Here is a 21,414-nt window from a genome sequence, read left to right on the forward strand (position 1 = left end):
TATATGGTAGAAATGGCAAATAAAATATACTCTGCTCTCTACTCTACTCCAATGGAGTAGTTAGAGTGCTATCCCTCTCCCCACTGACTTTCATTTGCTGATCCCTCATTTACTGGGCATGAAATAAGCAACTGGTAGTTAAACTTTTCCTCCAAGGTTCTCAGCATTTAAAAGTATGTTCTTTAATGATTTGTCAAGTTAAATTAAAAGTCATATCAGATACTCCTTTGAAATGACACTAATCGAAAAAGTGTTAACATCGTACCCTCTCTCATAGTAACAGAGAATATGACTGTTTTAGATAAGACTGCTCAACTCTTAGCCAGATGAAGCCCATATTGAAATAATTAACTTGTCATTGTCTAAGAATTCATAATAAAAAGTAGCTTCACTCTGTATGTTTTTTTCATTAGTCAAAAAAAGAATTAAACAGTGTCGCAGTTGCTCATGGTATTCTTCAAAGAGTCAGTGACTCCTCAATTTTACTCCAAAATAGACTTGCAGTGTAACTGATGGCTTGGGAATTTTCTATGCTTCATTTTCCAATTTAGTGAACACTAACAGCTCTTCAGCACTAAACTGCAATCAACGAATCAGGTAAACTAATGTAAATTAAAATAATCACTTCCTCAATGAGTGTGGGACATTTGTTTGGTCATTCTAGAGAGAGATTTCTTAAATTAAAATGTGCACATTATATTATTTCCTAAGTTATTTTTCAGATTAGAACATATTTTCTTCACTTTTTATGAATTTGCAAAGAAAAATATTTCCAACCATGTTACATTTTTGACATCCTTCGCATGTCTTAAGACCTTCAATTTAACTAAATGTAGGATGCTGTCTGACCCAATGTGATCACCAGCATTTGTTGCTTTCAATTTAAATGAATGACTTGTTGTTATTTTGTAGATAAATATAGCCACCAATTTATGCATATCACAGTTTCACAAGAATCACTGACATGAATGACTAGCTATTCTGTTTGGTGGTGTTTATAGAGAGAAACCCCAGCAGAGTTACACTTCTGGTCTTATTCAGCTGAGACCACCGAAACATGTTTTGTTCACCTGAACAGGCATATAGGCATCAGCTTGGCATTTTACCGAAAGGACAGTATCGCTGATGGTCGAATAATTTTTCATTGTTTTTGGTGTGTGAACCTCAAATAATACATTTGCTCTTGGAGTGGAGATAGAACCATTTCATTCTGACTTATGATGAGAGAGCTTCTACAGAGCTAGCCAGAAGTTGCAAACCAACAAGAATGGAGATTCCAAAGGAACGCTATATTCCCATTAACATGGTGTACACAAATCATTCAATTTTGAATCCAATAGGAGGATGATGTAGTATAATCCAGCATTAAATTATGATCTCCAATGGCACCATATTGAGTCAGTGTGAATAAGGAGACTGGAGAGTATTGTCTGCTGCAAAAAGCATTTCAGATCGGGTCTTTATTTTGTGCAGCAGATTGCAGATTTTCCTGCTGCAAAATACATCTTGTTATTTTCTTTGCACAAGTGAGTGTAGTTTTTTTTTAAGCCTTAACAATGAGTTTCTTTTTGTGCTTCAGCCTTTTAGTCAGCTTTCAGAGGCTTTCAAATCCACCATACATAGGTCAAAACTTTTGCTTTTAGGTTCTTTGGAAGCTTGGGATGTAATGCACTCAACAATGAAAGTAAAATAATTTACCTTTTCCAAAATGCACAGACCATATTAAAATGTTCACTTTGAAAGCTAATAGCCTGGATGCTTTACATAAGGAGGCTATGTAATTTCTTTCGTGAATCCTCATATAACTATTCATTTTAATATGTTATGCTGTTAACAGTGGTCTGGTAAAGGAAACATTAAATATTTGATATTAAAATCTATTGCAAGTGGAACTAAAGGAGTTTGGTTTAAATTTCACCCTAATAAATGTCCTGGTGCTGACAAAAGGTAGAGTTTGCCATATTTTAAAGACATTATTATTTCATCCATTCCACAATTTATGCAGAGTCGTTGTTTTCTTAACAAAATATTGATATCTTTGAGTATTAAGGTATTTCTGAAAATGGTGCTATCCAAAGTTTAAGTTATCTTACTCTTTCAGCTATTGATCTACCATACATTTTGCACATTTCACTGCATTATTTATCAATATTCAGACAAAGTGCAATGCTAACCGATGATATTATGTGTATCTCTGGCTTTCCAATCAGCATTTTACATTTATTAATAACACACACTAATTTTTGACCAGAAAGAAGTTGATGGAGAATAGATGACAACACTCAAAGAAAAGGACACCGTGTGATTAAAAACAAATTACATTTAACAGTACTTTTCTCAGAATATAGACTATGGCATGCAAGGGTAGATTTATTAGCCATTTCTATTTGCTCTGGGTCATTAAAAGTCAACCATGTTGCATGGTTCAAGGCTTTAATATAGTGGCCATATCAGGATGGGGTGGCAGGTTCTTCTTTCTTAAGAATATTAGTGAACTAGTTGGGTTTTTACAAGAATCTAACACATGTTCTTTTTATTTGTGTGTTAGTGTATGAGTTTTACAGTACACAGGTGCATGACATTGCAAGCTGGACTGACTATCCTAAATTGGTTGTTAGTATAGTTCTTCACAGACCCAGAATTATATCGAAAATATTGTCCAATTGCATAATTGCACCTAATGTTGGACACAATGTTGAGAGTTTTGCAATTGCAACTAACAATTTTTAGTTAGGTCAGTATTTTGCTTAAAGCAGACAACTAAAGGGGCATGTTGTTTGATACTATACACCAGTCTTTGGAATGTACAGCTTACATACCTGGCATCACACTGGCATGAAAATTCATATACCACATTAGTAATGCAGATTTATTTTTTGACTTGGCCTCATTCTAATAGTGATGGACATTACTCCCAATGCAATGAATTATGCACACACTGCTTCTGTTTAAACCCAATAAAATAGGTAACATCACTCTTTGGTTCATTTATTAGAGCAATATCCTTACAAATCAGAATCAACCTACCTGTTTTGAAATCTAAATGGACTTTAGTACTTAACAGCCATTCAGCATTAATTGCTACATTTTCTATGGCCACACCTCTACCAATCAGGGTCCCCTTGCCAACTATTCAACACTCTTTTCTTATACTGTATAAAGTTGGTTTCCCTTTATTGACATTCTTGCAAATGGTCCTGATGAATGCAAAATGAAAAGCTTCAATAATTTTTTAATTTTTTTCAAAAATACTCAATTTTACATTTTCATGGCCCAGCACAGGAAGCTCTTATAGTAGTTCCCTGTCCAGAACAAGCATTCTAAACACTAGGGACGATTCTACTTTATCTGTCCAACTCTCCATTTCTACCCAGCTTGTCTGAAGTGTATTAATCTTTCCCTAATCTCTCACTGATCTGTGAACATTTCTAGACCCAGGCTACTGCACCTCTCAGTCTTTGTATTAACTCAAGGTCATCAGCCATAATGGTCACTGTCTGAGCCCTGCCATTCTCACGTTCCTGTACTTGAGTATAGATTGAGAAAGTTGTGGAATATTTGAACTCTGAGAAGAATTACTACATGAAGATTTTCATAAGCAGCCTCAATTTCCATTGCCTGTACCCATTGTTCAAAAACCATGCTGCTTAATCTGTTCAAATACCAGAGACGTCTGGTCAATCTTTTGCCTGAGAGTGAATACTTTTTGCTGGTACACTTCTGACATTAAACAATATATGCAAAAACTTAAGTAATTCCTTTTATTGCTTCTTAGATGGTTGCACACCCTTCAAGTAAGGGAGTTTGAATGAGCATCTGAAAGAATGACTTAGTAATTGGAAACTGATTGTTTCCAGTATTTGAGGGAGCATGGAGGATATTTCAAACAATAGGCTGCACGTTATGAAGCTGTGCAATTCACTTCCAGGGTTGGAGGTCAAAGTTGAAGTTATATAAATAAATAAGAGTAAATTAGTCGACTGATGAAATGGAAGATAAGGAAGGGGTATGGGAATAGGTTAAGTAAATTGGCATATATGGAGCCGCATAGAATTTAGAGCACAGAAAGCTTCACCTGAACCTTGTGCTGTTCTCATTGGACTGAATCAATAGGGGTTCCTTCACTTGAAGAAAAAGGCTGAAGGATGACTTGATAGAGGTTGTTGAAATTATTAAAGGTTTCATTAGAGCAAATGCGGTGAAAATATTTCCATTATGAGGATGTTAAAAGAAAACTAAGGGCAATATATATTTTAAGATAATAGCTAATAGATCCAGTAAGGAAGTCATGTCCACAAAGCCTTTTGGAATTAAGAACTCATTACCTTGGAGAATGGGTGAGTAGCTTGGGCACATTTTAAGAATGAGTGTGGCACTGGAAAAGCACAGCAGGTCAGGCGGCATCTGAGGAGCAGGAGAGTTTACGTTTAGGACATAAGCTCTTCATCAGGACTAATGCCTGAAATTTCAACTCTTCTGCACCTCAGATGCTGCCTGACCTGCTGTGCTTTTCCAGTGACACACTTTTCAACTCTGACTCTCCAGCATATGCAGTCCTCACTTCCTCCTACATTTTAGGAATGTTAGATGTCCGCATGGGGTGAAAAGGGAAATGAAATCGGTACAGATAGGATGAAATGAAGATGAAAGAGAGGATACACTTATTGAGTATAATATCCAGCATAGATTAGTTGGGCTGTATGTTTCGCTGTTGCACACTGTTATACATAGACAGGGAATAAGACTATGCTTTCAGATTTTCATTTCCATTTTGGATAAATTGGATAAATGAAGAGATCACGTTACCTAATTTGTATTGTGCCCAAGTTCAAGTTTGTGTTATTAAAGGTAAAATTTGAACTAAGGCTAATCATCTGGGAAGAAGGTGCAATACATTCATATTTCTAGACAATGTGACAACACCTGTGTTGACTATGGGTAAGCTGTTAATCTGCAGGTCTCATATGGAGGTAATATAAATTTCAGGTTTCATAAACCATTACCTTTTAAACTATCTACTCAGTTGTTTCATACAGTACAGGTGGGAGTCCAGAAGATAGCTAATCAGCATTTGTACTTGGCTATCAGGCCCATATGATTCACACTGCCTTGGGATTCAGTTTAGGAAGGAGTGGCAATAAAAAAAATGTAATATCAAGTTGCAGGTTTCACAAGATATCCCTAAATCTCATACACGACTCAGTCTTCAGTGGTCTGAAGGAGAAATAAAAAGAATTGACAGAAGGTTAAAGGAAAATTGAAGACACCAAGTTCATAAGGAATTAATGAGGTGGGAAGAATCGCGAGCTTTCACTGCAAAGTCAAAACTCAAGGTAAATCATCACAGTGGAAGCATGGGGAGGAAATGGCCTCGTGGTATTATCACTGGACTGTTAATCCAGAGGCCCTGGGGACATAGGTACAAACCCCACCACAGCAGATGGTGGAATTTGAATTCAATAAAAGAATCTGGAATCAGCATCTAATGATGAAGAAGCATTGTTGGTTTAAAAATCCATCTAGTTGACTAATATTCTTTAGGAAAGAAAACTGCCATCCTTGTCTAGCCTACACATGACTCCAGCCCAAAGCCATGTGGTTAACTCTTGGCAATTAGGGATTTGCAATAAATGCTGACCTAACCTGCAATGCCCTCATCCAGTGAATGAATTCAAAGTCAGTTGAGGACAAGAAGTCACCCAGCATGGAATGGAAAAGGAAAGTAGGCCATCAGAAGCTGGGAATATTTTCACAGTGGTTCTGGGGAATAGATTTTCCACTGAAGGGACAGACTGAAATAACTGTAGAGTGGGATTGCTAGTCACACTGGGAAATTTGTTTGCATTTTACAATATAAACGCTTGAAAATAATGTTTAGACAATGCTGTTTTAGTTTGTTTGTTACAATAAAAATCTTAAATGATGAAATCTCATTTTGTGATCCCTCACATAAATTACTTGAAATTCAGATATATTTTTACAAGCTATTGGTCTGTAGAGGATAGAAACAAAATTTTTTTCTATTAAATGGTGGCCCCAGTGGTCCATTGTTCATCATTCTCTAGTCAGGGGAGACATTTCTCAGTGCTCCTGTCCAATAAAAACAAGTTAACTAACAATTCTATGGTAAAGGCATCACTAAACAAAAGTGATCATAATACTATTCAAGGTTAAGTGATTTATTTAAACTAAAAATAAAGTCTTAAAACTGAGAAAATCAAATTATTTAGGTCTCAGAGATTAGTTAGCTGAAAAAAATTGGGAAACTAGATTAGAAGTAAGAAAAGTAAACAAACAATGAAAAACATTTAAACAATTAATTAATTCCACCAAAATGTTGGTAGTGGCAGGTAAAGTTAGCACCATACAAGTGTAAATAAATTCTCAGAAAAGAGAATTTAGCCCTCTTTCTTGATGTTCAACTATATTATCTTTGCTGAATCATCTTCCATTGAGATCTTAAATGCTATCCATTCACAGAAATGTTACCAGATCACTGTAGCTACAAAGGCAGCAAGAGGCTGGGAACACAATAGCTGATCTTTTGACTTCCCCAAGCCTTGCCACTATCAAGAAGGCATAATTCAGGAATATCATACATTTGGCTGGGTGAATGCAGAAGCACCAATATTAGAGAAGCTGACAATATACAAGACAGAGCAGCCTGTTTGATTGGCAACCCCCCCCCCCCGATCCCCATTCACTATGACATTCAATCCCCCTCCACACCAGTGTAATGTGACAACAGCATGTTCCATCAATTCAGGGGGCCCGCAGTGTCATTGAACATCAATTGTACAGAGTAAAAATGCAAGTGTAGCAAACAATTAGTAATGCAAATGACATCCTAGCTTATATCATATGGGAACTGGATAAAAACAGTGAAGAGACTGTATTATACCTATGCAGGTTGGTATGCTAAGATGGTCTTCTTGTCATGTAGAATGATGCCAATATTGTGGATTCAATTCCTGCATTGGCTTAGGTTACCATGAAGGACCCTTCTTCTTAACCTCTCCCCTCACCCCAAGTGACCCTCAAGTTAAAACCAGCATCAGAAATCTCTAATGTGAGAGCAGCCCAGTGGTCCTCTGTGACTTTACGTTTCCTGTAATTATATAGAGACCATAGCTACAGTTCTGTGTATATGTTTAGTCTCCTTATTTGAGGAATCTTAGAAATAGTACACTTTCGTTGATCTGGTTCATGAAATGAAGGTTTGTCCTTTGAGTAGATTGCACCTATATATTTCAGAAATAATAAAAACGAGAGGTGATATAATTGAAATATATATGATTCTTAAAGTGCTTGAAAGAGTAGGTGCAGGATGGAAGTTTCTCTTGACTGAACAGTATCGATCAAGGGATCTCAGTTTTATAATAAAGTGTTAGTAATATAGAACTGATATGAAGAGAAATGTCTTCTCCCAAATGGTTATATACCTTTGTAGTTTCCTAATCCAAAGGGCCATTAATATTTAATTGTTACGTACATTACATGCAGAAATCAATATAGTTTTGAAGATGAAGGAGATTGGGTTAATGTGAGAAAGGGGAGTTGAGGAAGAAAATCAGCAATCATTATGATAAATGACATTGCATATTTGAAGGAGTGAATTACCTATTTTATGCTTCTCTTTTCAATTTCTTATCCTATTCCTAGTAGTACTGTACGTAATGTGTCTCAGTATCTCTAGTTTCTGGACTAATCTCTAGCTGTAGTATTTCAATATCTCCTGTTAACCATGTTGAGCCTGACTATCGCTGGGCTAAATGATAATAGGAAAGAGTAGGTTAAGACCATGAGATGTAGGAGCAGGACCAAGCTATTCAGCTCATTGAACCTGCTCTGCCATTCAATGAGATGATGGCTGACTTGAAAATCTTCAACACCACTTTCCTGCCATTTTCCCATAACCATTGATTCCCTTACTGATTGAAAACCTGTCTATCTCAGCTATCGATATACTTAATGAGCTAACTTCTACAGCCCTCCTTGGTAAAGAATTTCATGGATTGACTACCCTCTGAGAATAAAATCCTCTTTATCTTTGCCTTAAGTGGGCATCTGCTTACTCTGATCCTAGACTCTCCTACAAGGGAAACAATGTTTCCATATCTACCCTGTCATACGCCCTGATAATCTTTTATGTTTCAATAAGGTCTTTGCTCATTCTTCTAAGATCAACTAAATACATGCCCAACGTACTCCACCTCTTCTCACAAGAAAATCACTGCCTACCTAGAATCAACCAAATCAAAGTTCTCAGGCTTGCTCCAATGCCAGCATAGCATTTCTTCGATAATGGAACCAAAACTGTTTGCAGTATCCCAGGTATCCTCTGACCTTGTATAATTTTAGCAAAACTGATATATTTTTATACTCCCTTTGAAGTAAAGGCCAACTGTCCATCCTCCTTCCCTATTACATTCCGAACTTGGAGGCTAGCTTTTTGTGATTAATGCACAAGAACCCTCAAATCTCTCTGTTCTGCAACTTTTTGCAGAGTTTCTCCATTTAAGTAATATCCAGCTCCTATATCCTTCATGCCAAAGTGGTTGACCTCATGTTTTCCATTAGCCCCTGTGCCCCTTGATTATTTGGTATTTTTTGGAATGCTATTCATGTCCTCTACCATGAAGACTAATGCATTTCTTCAACTCACCTTTCATCCTGGTTCCTCAATATTAATTTCCCAGCCTTGTTCCCGAAGGGGCCCATGGTTCCTTTGGACTCTCTTTTCCTTTTTTATATATTTAAGGAAGCTCTTACTGTCTGTTTTATATTACTTGCTAGCAATTACTTACTCATAGTCCATTTACGCTCTCAATTTTTTAAAACTTTTAATACTTTGCCAATCCTTTAGTTTGTTACTGATCTTTGCCACATTGTATGGTTTTCCTTTCAATTTGATACTATACTTAACTTCCTTAGTTATCTACAGTTACTTTATCCCCTTCCTGGAAACCTTCTTCCTCATTGGAATATATCTTTGCTGTTAGTCATGAACTATTTTCTTAAATGTCTGCCATTGTTCCTTAACCATTATTTCTGCTCAACTCTTTTCCCAGTCCACTGCAGCCAATTCAGCCCTCATCTTGTGGGTCACTAGGCGAATAGTTCGCCATGGAAAGAAAACTTTGAAAAAAGTAATGTGCCAATTAAATGTAACCTACATAATTGGACAATTGATACAGGAATGAAAATTTCAAATTCTTTACTACAATACTTGGCTGCAGCTCATTGCACGTACAAGTTAACATTTCAAGAGAGTTGCTGTCTTATTTCTAGTTCTGGGTGGTCTGAATATGCACAGCATTATGAAAATGTCTGCAGTGAATTTGAAAAGAATGAAAACAGAAACTCCCTTCAAGATCCTATAACAGTTTAACTTCATACCACAGATGAGAGCACCTGGGAAAATGTGTTGCTTTTTAATTTATGGTTTATAACCACAAGAAACAGATGCTAGTCCTTTTCAGTGTGATAATACACAAGAGTGCAAGACCCATGCTTGATCTTTTTAAATCCTTAGTCGAAATAGCTTACAATTTTGTTAGAAGAACTTTAGGGGCAACATACTGGAACTCTAGATTACTATCCCAAAAAAGGAAAGGACACCACTTGATGCCAAAGAACCTCAAATGGTGAGATTTCCACTATTCAATCATGCTAAATAAGGAGCACTTGAGCCAAGGATCACTTTCCATCAGTACATGAGTGAAATGAAAAATGTACACTTCTGATTCAGCCCTGCAGCTATCAGTCCTGAAGCTTGTGTACAAAATAATGAGGCGCATAAATAGAAAGCAACTTTTCTGGTTAGTAATGGGGTCAGTAGCTGGGGGCATAGATTGTTAAAAAGGGGAAAGAAGGCTAGATAGGATTTATTGAAGAATTGTTTTCATCCAGAGGGTGTGGATATCTGAAACCTACTGTCTGAAAGTTTGATAAAGATGAGAACCAGCTCAATGTTTAAGATTTTAGATGAACACTTAAAATGCCATAGCATACAAGGTACAGGCCAAATGGTGGAAGATGGGAATAAAGTAGATGAGTGCTTGATATCCAACATGGACAGAATAGGTTGAAGGACATAATTCTATGCTGTAAATCTCAATAGCTCCATGACCCTTTACTTACAGAATTGTGGTACAGAACCTTCACAGACAAGTGCCCCGCAGCCACCCATGTCACAGGACTGTTAATCAAGAAGGCCAGTCTATGTTCTGTGAACATGGGTGAATCCCACCATGGTAGATGGGCAGATTGTGAATTTTTTAATTAAAGTGGTGACAATGTAACTATTGTCAATTGTTGTAAAAACCCATCTGGCCTGTTAATTCCTTTAAGGAAGGCAAACTGCTGTACTTGCGCGGTATGGCCTATGTGACTACAACAGTGTGACTGAGTCTTAACTGCCCTCTGGACAACTGAGAACAGAAAATAAATGCTGGCTTAACCAGTGATGCCCATATCTCAATGAGCAAATTTTCAAACATTGAAATAATAGCACCTGGACGCAGTGGGTAGAAACTTTGAAATCAGAGGGCAACACTGTCACTTCACTGTCTTAAAAATGCAATGCATGCCTGTGAAAATTCAGCAAAGTTAACTCTTGAAAAGGTAAGAGTTTTGTGAATGTATGGAAAAGGTCTCTGTGGAGGTATGGTGAGGAGGGAAGAAGAAGAAAAAGGATGAAATAACTAATAGTAAACACAGAATATTAATGAAAGGAAATAACGTAAAGAGTCCTAGAGAGAAATATTAAACAATAAAGGTTAAAAGAGTTAAAAGAATTGTGTAAAACAAAATTAGAAGGAAAAGTTATACTGGAGATTATCAGGACCATTTTAGGAAAGATTAAAAAGCTCAGGGAAAAGTTAAGCCCATCTTGGCACCATTAAGAAAGCTAAAGAAAAGTTCCATTAAAGAAAAATCTTTTGAGGAGCTTTAGAAATTTTAAAACAGAAATAGGAAGCAATTTAGAAAAAAAACGAGAAACAGAAAGACAATCAAGGTATTGGGATTAAGGAACAGGAGATATGTTTTATGTAGAGATGGATCAAACAAAAATTGGACATTTTGGCTGCTTTTAGATTTATGGAAAGTTTTCTATCAAGTATTATAATTTTATATATTTACTTGTCACAGCCTGCCATTGTAGTAATGATGCATTTATTCATACTGTTTCTGCTTTTAGTCAATCCTTAATGCATGACAGAACACTATTTCCTATCCAATATGTTTTAATTTTGCTAACCAACTTTGTGGGGGACTTTGCAAACATCCAAGACTGATGCCCCACTAATGCTCTTATAAATGCCTTCAAACATGATTTCCCATTCACAAATCCATGTTTACTATGCACATTATTGTTCTTGTGTTCATTTGTTCCTTCCTTTATGATTTGATATATGCTAGCAGCTTTCTTATTACTGATGCAAGCTTATCAGGTCTTTAGTCCCTCCACTTTCTCTCTCCCTGTCTTCTTAAATAATTGGATGACATTTGTTACCTTCCAATCTTCAGGAATCATTCAAAAATATTCTGAACTTTGGAAGATGGTCACCAATGCATCCATAATTTCCATTGGTAAAAATCACACAACAACAGGTTAGTCCAGATAGTTGTGAAAGTTCCCTTGCCTTTTTGCCAACCCAGTTTACTGTATCAGGTACTTCCAATATGGTCTACCCTACATCAGGGAGACCAAACATAAACTGAAGGAATGGTTCGCTGAACATCTCAGCCAGGTCCACAGGGGCCGACCAGACCTCCCAGTCACCACCTATTTTAATTTCCCTTCCCACTCCCTTTCCAACATGACAATCTTTTGCATCCTCCATTGCCACAATATACCAAACTGCAAATTGAAAGTACAACACTTCATCCTCCGCCTGGGCAGCCTACAGCCCGCAAAACTCAACATTGAGTTCTCCAATTTCAAATAACCTCCTATGCCTTCCCCCGACACCCTTCCCAGCCCCTTCCCCTCCCTTCCACTCCTCCCAGCCAGCAACTGGATTCATTGCTTCCATTGTCCAATCAGGTCATACCCTCTACCTGTCTTCACCTATGCCCACTTCATCACCCTGCCCCCATCACCTCCTTTATCTGCAGCTCCCCTTACACCCACCCCCAGTACTGAAGAAGGGTTACACTTGAAATGGTGACTTCTCCACCTCCTGATGTTTCCTGGCTTGTTGTGTTCTCCTAGTCTCCTGCTTGTCTACCTTGAATTCCAACATCTATAGTTTTTTTGACCATTCTAAATATTGACCTTTTTTGAATATTCAATGAATACTTTATGTCATCTTGCCACTAGGTTACTTTAATGGCAATTAGATGGTACCCATTTTCCTTTACTTTTAAATAATCTACCTTGTTACAATGCCATGTGCATTCAATTAAATTGTTTTAACCTTGTTTTTACATTATTCCACATTCTAAGCTGAGTTGATGTTTGCTTTCATTCATTTTGCCTGCCTTCTGAATTCATTTACCACTTTTCTATTTCTTGTTTGCCAACTTTACTTCCTTCCAAACTGAGCTACTCCTGAGCTTCCCAAATCCTAACAAGTGAGCTCAAGCCCTCCAAACAGCACTAGTAAATCTTCCTGAAAGGATATTGGTCTTTGTCCAAAAAAGGTGTAATGCTTCCAGCCCGTACAAGTCCTACATGTCCCACAACTGGTCCAGATGCCTCATAAATTTGATGTTCCTCCTCGTATATTACCTGCACTTGTGTTTTTGCCGATATGTCGACTTCCACATGCTGCAGGATGTACATTGCACTTGCCCAATCTGGCTTGTCATACAGCAACTTCAAAAGAGATTTATTACAATTAAAATAAAAATAAATAAATTAGAATAAGTTATCAGATACTCACCAATCAGATTCTTACCCTGTACCAAAGTGACAGCCAATTGGAGGAGGCTGCAAAGGTTAGAAAACGAAAGGAGAATTTCACTCCCCTCTTAGTCAGATTCTCTCACTAGCTAAACTCCCACTTTATATCTGTGCATCCAAAACAGTACTCAGGCTGCACTGAGGAAGATGTCTTTTTATGCTCCATGAAAAACAATTGACACAAGCTTCTTAAAACCAGTTTAAGCCCGCCACTCAACTAGCCACAGCTAATCTCAGGGGGCTTGGACACTCATGTTGTAAGCCTGGAATAACACTGAATTTCTTGTAATTTAAGGAATAATCTGTAGTTAGCTAATGAATTGAAGCAAAAGCTAGAATTTGGTTCAAAATTAACCTTTAAAACACTCTCATCCACCACCGCTCAGATTCTTCTTACTCTATGAGGGAAACTGTACAATTCTGGCTCTTGTTTGAAGTTGGGGGAAATAATTTGATGTGAAAAATATCAGATCAGATTTTTCATAATGGAGCAAAAGTTTGAAATGGTTAATGCTGAGGAACGCTGAAAGCAGCAGCCGCTCTAATGATGTGCCAGGGCAGCACAGTCGCTCAGTGGTTAGCACTGCTGCCTCACAGCACCAGCAAACTAGGTTCAATCCCAGCCTTGGGTGACTGCGCAAAGTTTGCACGCTCTTCCCGTATCTGTGTGGGTTTCCTTCCACTATCTAAAAATGTGCAAGATAGGTGAATTTGCTGCGCGAAGTTGCCTGTAGTGTTCAGGGATGTATAGGTTAGGTGCATGAGTCAGGGGCAAGTGTAGAGTAATGGGTCTGGGTAGGATACACATTGGTGTGGATCTTTTGGGCTGAAGGACCTGTTTCTACACAGTAGGAGTTCTAATTCTATGTCATATCCATTTGTTGGGAGAATAGCACAGGATCACAAAGCAGTAAGACATGCCATCTGGGTCTTCCACATAGTCACTGCAACCTTATCTATCATTTTAGTATAATTTATACATAATTGTTATCATGAAATAAGCTACATCTTGTTTAAGTCAAGAATCTCTTCTTATTAGGCTACAAATTAATTTTCCTCAATCACACTGGACCAAGCATGGCCTGAACATTTATATCCTGAAAGATAATTATGGCAGCTAATCCACCTTATACTGAGTAACAGTAGTGACTTCATATGACATAATGAGCAACATTTTGGATTGCCCATACAACAGTCAATACACTGCTCAAAGGATGCATTTTTCAACAAAATAGTTATGTCATTATAAATTTACTCCAAAATTGGTAATGCTATGAAGTAGTCAAAAGACTCTTGGTCAAATTAGTTAATGTAACCAGCATGCATATTCCTCATTTCCATTTAGTTATATTTAATACAGTGTAAGCAAATGCAAAATACGAGCTTAAAAATACTAAGTTTCAATGCCGCAATGCCCCAACTAATACTACTGCATATTGGAAAATCGTGAGTAATGATTCTACCACTTTCAAAACATTTTGGCAAATTCACCATATTGAATAGTAATATGACTGGAAACTATTGCAATGACCTGGGATTTTGAGGATGGAGAGGAACTTGAATTGAATTATTGTGGGAAATTTCAGTTGCATAACCTGTTCGATTTGACCATATTGACATGGACAGTATACTTCCGAGGTACAATTCCTGTGAGAGCCATTTCCCAATGGGAACTGGTTTATGCCAAGTTTTTTAGGTTGCACACAAATATTCAATCCAATTTTTAAACTAAAAATGTTTAATGGATAAGGACAAAACTACCAAGACTTCCATGTATTACCAATCCTCATTGCCTTGAAAAACTGGTGATAAATCTTCTTAAATGCCTGAATACCTTTTGATAATGTTTCTCTCATAACAATGGCTTGGAGAGAATGTCTGAACATTGATCTAATGATGATGAATTATAGAGATGTACAGCATGGAAACAGACCTTTCGTCCAACCTGTCCATGCCGACCAGATATCCCAACCCAATGTTGTCCCACCCACCAGCCCATATCCCTCCAAACCCTTTCCATTCATATACCCATCCAAATACCTCTTAAATGTTGCAATTGTTCCAAATTTTCAAAAGTGTCAAAACAATGCAAAAGTTTATAATGCAGAAATTACTGCTCCTAGAATTCAAGGAAATCAGTTTCAACTGAAAATACCTTAAAAACAGTTCTAAGAGTTACAATTTTTTCCTGTCCTTCATCTTGGATAGAGATCTGATGGCTTTTCCCCAGCTTGTTCACAAGCCCATGGGAGCAATCACATGGTTGCTGGCAAGCAGAAGGCCTTTGTCAACAATTCCTGGACCACAACTATGTGGAGTGCCTACGAGGATCATCAGGCCACCCGTTCTCAAAAAAGTGCAGTAATCCTTCAGTAACCGTTGGCTTTAGAACAGTTCTTTTATACTTCAGTCCACAATTAAAATTACAGACACATGAGAGACACTGTCCTTACAACTTATGAAATTGTTAATCTAAATCAGTAGTAACATTTTTAAACCATGGTAATAGTTTTATGGCATTTGTTAAATTCACAAATGTTTCAACTGTATAAGGTGGACATTAAATAACTATAATTCTAAATATTTCAGAATGTACAGAATGTCATTTTCTGGCTGTTAAACATCACAACTGCAGTTATATCACTTGTGCTCTCAAGAGGCTTCATCCGAATTAGGGAAATCTTTCCTCCTCGAAGGACAGCTGCAATTAGACACAATGCATCTGTAAATTTTCTTCCTAACTCCATTCCTTTAAAAAGACTTGGATGACTGTGTTACTACTCTTGAACTTTTAAGCATAGTTGCATGTACATCTGAAATAAAAGAATGTTGATATTTTAAAAATGACTTCATTAGGTTTATTATAAAGGTGGGTCTGAGGATAGATATGTGTTGAATGTCCTTGATGTCCCCATTTGCATCAGTTGTAAAAGGCAAGAAGCATTGGTAAGTTGGAGTATGATTGTGTAAAAAATGAGGTCTGCAGATGCTGGAGATCACAGCTGCAAATGTGTTGCTGGTCAAAGCACAGCAGGTTAGGCAGCATCTCAGGAATAGAGAATTCGACGTTTCGAGCACAAGCCCTTCATCAGGAATGTAACAGCATTCAGCTTCTGTAATCTTAGAAGGAAGAACAAAAAGAATTTCAAACTTGAATGGACTTACACATGCAAAATCCAAATTTTGATCAATCCAATGTGGAAATTGTTCCTAAGGTAAAGGTTGGGCAGTCATTGTGGAATGAAGTGGACAGAGGCAAAAGACACTCTGAAGAACTACAGAGTGTCAGCTGCAGGGAGTTTTAGAGCTAAAATAGAGAACAAGACCTCAGAAAGAGTGAACATGAGACTTAGGACATTTTAAAACACACACTTTATTCATAAGAGTCTGCCAATGAAAATTCTGAGGAAGAATCACTGAACAGGAAATGTTAACTCTGATTTCTCTGCCAGACCTGCTGACCTTTTCAAACAATTTCTGTTTTTGCTTCTGATTTACAGCATCTGATTAGATTAGATTACTTACAATGTGGAAACAGGCCCTTCTGCCCAACAAGTCCACACTGACCCTCCGAAGAGCAACCCATCCAGATCCGCTCCTCTACATTTACCCCTTCTCCTAACACTACAGGCAATTTCGCATGGCCAATTCACCTAACCTGCACATCTTTGGACTGTGGGAGGAAACTGGAGCACCCGGAGGAAACCCACGCAGACATGGGGAGAATGTACAAACTCCACACAGACAGTTGCTGAGGCGGGAATTGAACCCGTGTCTCTGGCGCTGTGAGGTAACCATTGTGCCACCATACCACTTCCAGTTTTTTTCTGGTTTTTCTCAATGATACTATGAATGAATCCCATCACTTTTATGTATTAACTTCCCCTGATGCTAAATCTCAGTCTCACAGCCCATAAAGAACAAGATTTAAAAGCTAGTTGAAGTCATGAAGATGATGGAACAATCTCCATGAGCCTGGATCAGAGTAGTTCCTGATGTTAAACCCTCCAGATACACCTAAGGCAGCATGGAGTGTTTCTTATCAGCTTGAACCATGTGGTAGCTGCATCATAACAGTCTCTCCATGTTAAAAGACTCCTCCCTCTACTTCAAGCCATGAGCAAGCATCATCTTTATTTTCAATGACTACTAGAGAAAGAGAGAGAGAGAGAGGTAGGGGTAAGCAGGGCCAAGGAGGTTTAATAATTGGCCTAAAAGTTGTAAACCTTAATAACATTCTATTGACAAAACTGATGAAATCCATTCAACGTTCCAATGAGCTTTGCTTTTGCCACAATCCCAAATTGCAGAAGCTTGCAATCCGATTTAAGATCCCTGAAGGAAGACTGCCTCACCGTACCTGGCAACATTCTCTGCATGCTATAATTTTGTGCAAAAATAGATGAAATCTTTGAATTCAATACCAAAGACCACAATTAAAACCACAGACAATACAAACAGTTTGAAGTGATCCACACCAATTTCAGTTTGTGACATTTAAAGTTTTTGAAAGCAGCATTCTCCAGAACAGTAGGAACATTCAGCAAGCACTTACCCAATAATAAAGCATTCTGCTATGTTATTTGGTAAGTCAGGGTTTCATGAATCTGTGAGCTAAACAAGTAATTGACATAAAGAAGAGCTGAATATTATTTAAACAGAAAGCTGTATCACAGAATGATGTGGGAGTTTTTGCGTATGAATCACTAGCAGTCAGCTTCCGAATTCAGCATGCATTAGTGAAAGCAAACGGACGGGTGGCCTAATTTAATTTTTTTTTAAAATGGAGTATGAAAGTAGGGAAGCCATGTTAAAACTATACAAGGCACTAGTCACACCACACCTGGAATATTGTGAACGGTTTTGGATCCCTTATCCAAGGGAAGATATACTGGCACTATAGGCTGAAATAACTGCACAGAGACTGGTATCCCATCAACAAATCACCTTTTATTTCCCAATGTACAGTACACTAGCTGTGGTCAGCCAGCCGGAGTCAGTCCCCTGAACTGGGGAGATTCTAAATCCCCTAATTATATTGGTCAGCCAGGGCTCTCTGATTAGCTCAGGTTAACAACCCGAATCAAAGACCTTGTACTCAATGAGGTAGACCTGGTTCCAATCACTACCAAAGAAATCAAGAAAAGGTTCACTCGGTGATAGGGTTAGAGTTGCCTAACCCAAGTATGAAGGGACTGTGTTACAAAGAAAGGTTCAGTAAGTTGCACTTAGTTGAGTTTTGAGTAAGGAGGAGCCCTTACTGAAACATATAATAGCAATAGGGGCTTGGTAGTATAGCTGGGGGGAGTTTGTTTCTGCTTGTGAGGAGGTTCTAGGACCAGAAGCAGTAATCTCAGAAGAAGGGAAGGAGTTGCTTACTTAAGACAGAGCTGAGGAGAATTCCTTTTTACTGGGAGGCAGTCAATCTGTGGTATTATTTACCACAGTAGGCTGTAGAGGCTAGAATGTTTAATATATTCAAAGCTGATGTGGTCAGATTTTTAATCAGTAAGGGAATAGAGGACATGTGAAAGAGGTGTTGAGAATTATCAGATCAGCCATGATTTCATTGAATGGTGAAGCAGAATTCCTACAAGTGTCATCAGACCAAGCAGCTAACTGCTATTTCTGATGGCATGTCTGACTGGTCTGCTTGCATAATTAGAGGTGTGAGTTCTTTTGTCTTTTAAATTAGTAAATATTAGTAAAAATACTAGACCTGCATGCTCTAAATAAGTTAGAAATAGTAATAAAAGAATAAAGGATATTAAACTGATTACTGCAGCTGTATGGTGAGATTTATTTACTATTTCCCGGTTGACTCCATGCAAACACTGTTTTGTCAGTTAGTTTCTTAAAGGGATAATGGCCCAGTTAAAAGATATTTAACAGGTACTTCAGATTAAAGTTATAATGTTTCGTGGAGACTTAATGTGGATGGTATTGTTCTGTATGCTGAATGCATAAATCATGGTTTAAATTTGGATACTACAGAACTGCGGTTTTATGAATGAATGGATGAAACTGTGTTATAGTAATTAATGGGTTACTAAAGGGTTATAAATGAATGAACGGGAACCCCGTATCAATGAATATAGCGAGCAGGTGTGTTAGTTAATAAAGATAGCCTACAATACAATATCTCACATTTGTCATTACCTCCTTAGATTAGATTACAGTGTGGAAACAGGCCCTTCGGCCCAACAAGTCCACACCGACCCACCAAAGCGAAACCCACCCATACCCTTACCCTTACATTTGCCCCTTACCTAACACTACAGACAATTTAGCATGGCCAATTCACCTGACCTGCACATCTTTGGACTGTGAGAGGAAACCAGAGCAAACCCACGCAGACATGGGGAGAACGTGCAAACTCCACACAGTCAGTCACGTGAGGCGGGATTTGAACCCAGGTCTCTGGCGCTGTGAGGCAGCAGTGCTAACCACTGTGCCACCGTATCAATCAGCATTAAATCTTGGTCCAGTTCCATTTGGTATTAATTTCAGCTGGTCGTATCTGGTTTGTAAAAGAAGGCTACATTCACTACTGGATGAAGCATTTTTAATGATCTCATGATGCCAAGATAAAACAAGTAGTTGTAATCTATGTGATTGCTTCAATGTTGTAGCACACCCTCAAATCAAATTGATTCATGTGAGATGTCTAGAATTCATATCAAAAGTAACAGTCTTGGAGCTCAAAAACAATTTCATTTAATTTGTCCCTTTGCACATTTTGGAATGGTTTTGATAACCAGTACCAAACAGACTACCACCTCAGTATTAAAATTATTCAATTTGTTTTCTAGCTTCTTTCTCTTCATTTATGTGAATTATTCTTATTTGGGCAATTTTAACTAGCACTGATTCTGTTAAATTTAACTTGTTATTTTCCTTTTAATTGCTTGCCTCTTCATTTTAACAGATATTTAGAACCATTACAGTTCTCTCCCATTCTCATATATGTCTTTTTTCTAATATTTAATGTCTTACAGACTTTTTCCTCCCTTTATGCTTTGTAATCTATGTCCTTCAAAACTTGTTTTTGGCCCTCCATAAATAGAGCTTTCAGTATTTTGTTGACATTGTACCACAAATAATCCTGTCATGTCCTGCAGGAACTAAAAGTTATGGTAAGAAATAAATACATTTTTCAGAAGAATTAAGCAATTCTTTATTTGCTTTGTGAAGTGAAAGTGACAAATGATAGCCAAGAAATGTAATACGTTACACAATGTTGTGATTCTGTTCACCGAGCTGGGAGTTTTGGTTGCAAACGTTTCGTCACCTTTCTAGGTGACATCTTCAGTGCTTGGGAGCCTCCTGTGAAGCGCTTGTGTGCTGATTCCTCCAGCATTTATAGTGGTTTGAATCTGCCGCTTCCGGTTGTCAGTTGCTGTCCACTGTAGTGGCCGGTATATAGGGCCTATATGCAGTGGACAGCAACTGACAACCGGAAGCGGCAGATTCAAACCACTATAAATGCCAGAGGAATCAGCACACAAGCGCTTCACAGGAGGCTCCCAAGAACTGAAGATGTCACCTAGAAAGGTGACAAAACATTTGCAATAAAAACTCCCAGCTCGGCAAACAGAACCACAACAACGAGCACCCGATCTGCAAATCCTCTCACAAACTTTGAACGTTACACAATTTTGGGATGGTACCATTGTCCTCATGTGGGATACAACACCCTTCAATACACTCTTCCCTATCCCTGCATACAACAGTACCATCGTTTACTTTCCTTTTAAAGCCTTCCCTTGTAAAGGCCAGCACATTCCTCCCTTTCCCATCCATTCCCATTCACTACTCCCCTTGCTCTCACCTAAATCATACAAACAATTGCAACTCATGGAGGGTGAATTTACATCTTTTCATCAATGGTTGTGTGACTGTTCTCATTTGTTCTTTCTTTGGTAATCCTTCAACACTCCATTTTCTTGATGTAACATGCATATCATAGACACTTCACAGACAACTACCTCTTTACCTTTGTAAGATATAGTTATTTCTAATCAACCAGGGTGTTGAAAATGAGAAACGATGGCACCACAGATGAACCCTTACCATAAAATTATATCTAATGTTGAGGAGTCAGTGACAGCCTGTACTTAAGCCAGCTTACAATTGTATGTTTTTTGGTATGTTTTTGCCCATGCCAGTGGAAGACTTTTCCATAATAAAGATTCTGTGGAGTGTTCAGTCTTTTAGCAGTCTGATATTTGCATATTTCTAATTACCGAAAGTGCACAAGCCCAGAAACTACAGGAGCCTGCAGTCTGTTCACCTGCTCAAGGGTCTGGCATGAGTCAAGTTGAATTTGTAGTGGGAAAGGTCAAAATAAGGACAAAACTCTACTTAATGTGGCCCAGTGCCAGAAACACTGTGAAACTCATCCATCATCTTTATTTAGTTGCTCGTGCTAAAAAAAAGCCTTTGAACGTTACAAATTCTTTCCAGAAATTAAAGTGGAATTCTTAAGAAGGGTCAGTGTG

This window comes from Hemiscyllium ocellatum, chromosome 32 (genome assembly GCF_020745735.1).
Source record: "Hemiscyllium ocellatum isolate sHemOce1 chromosome 32, sHemOce1.pat.X.cur, whole genome shotgun sequence".
NCBI lineage: Eukaryota > Metazoa > Chordata > Chondrichthyes > Orectolobiformes > Hemiscylliidae > Hemiscyllium > Hemiscyllium ocellatum.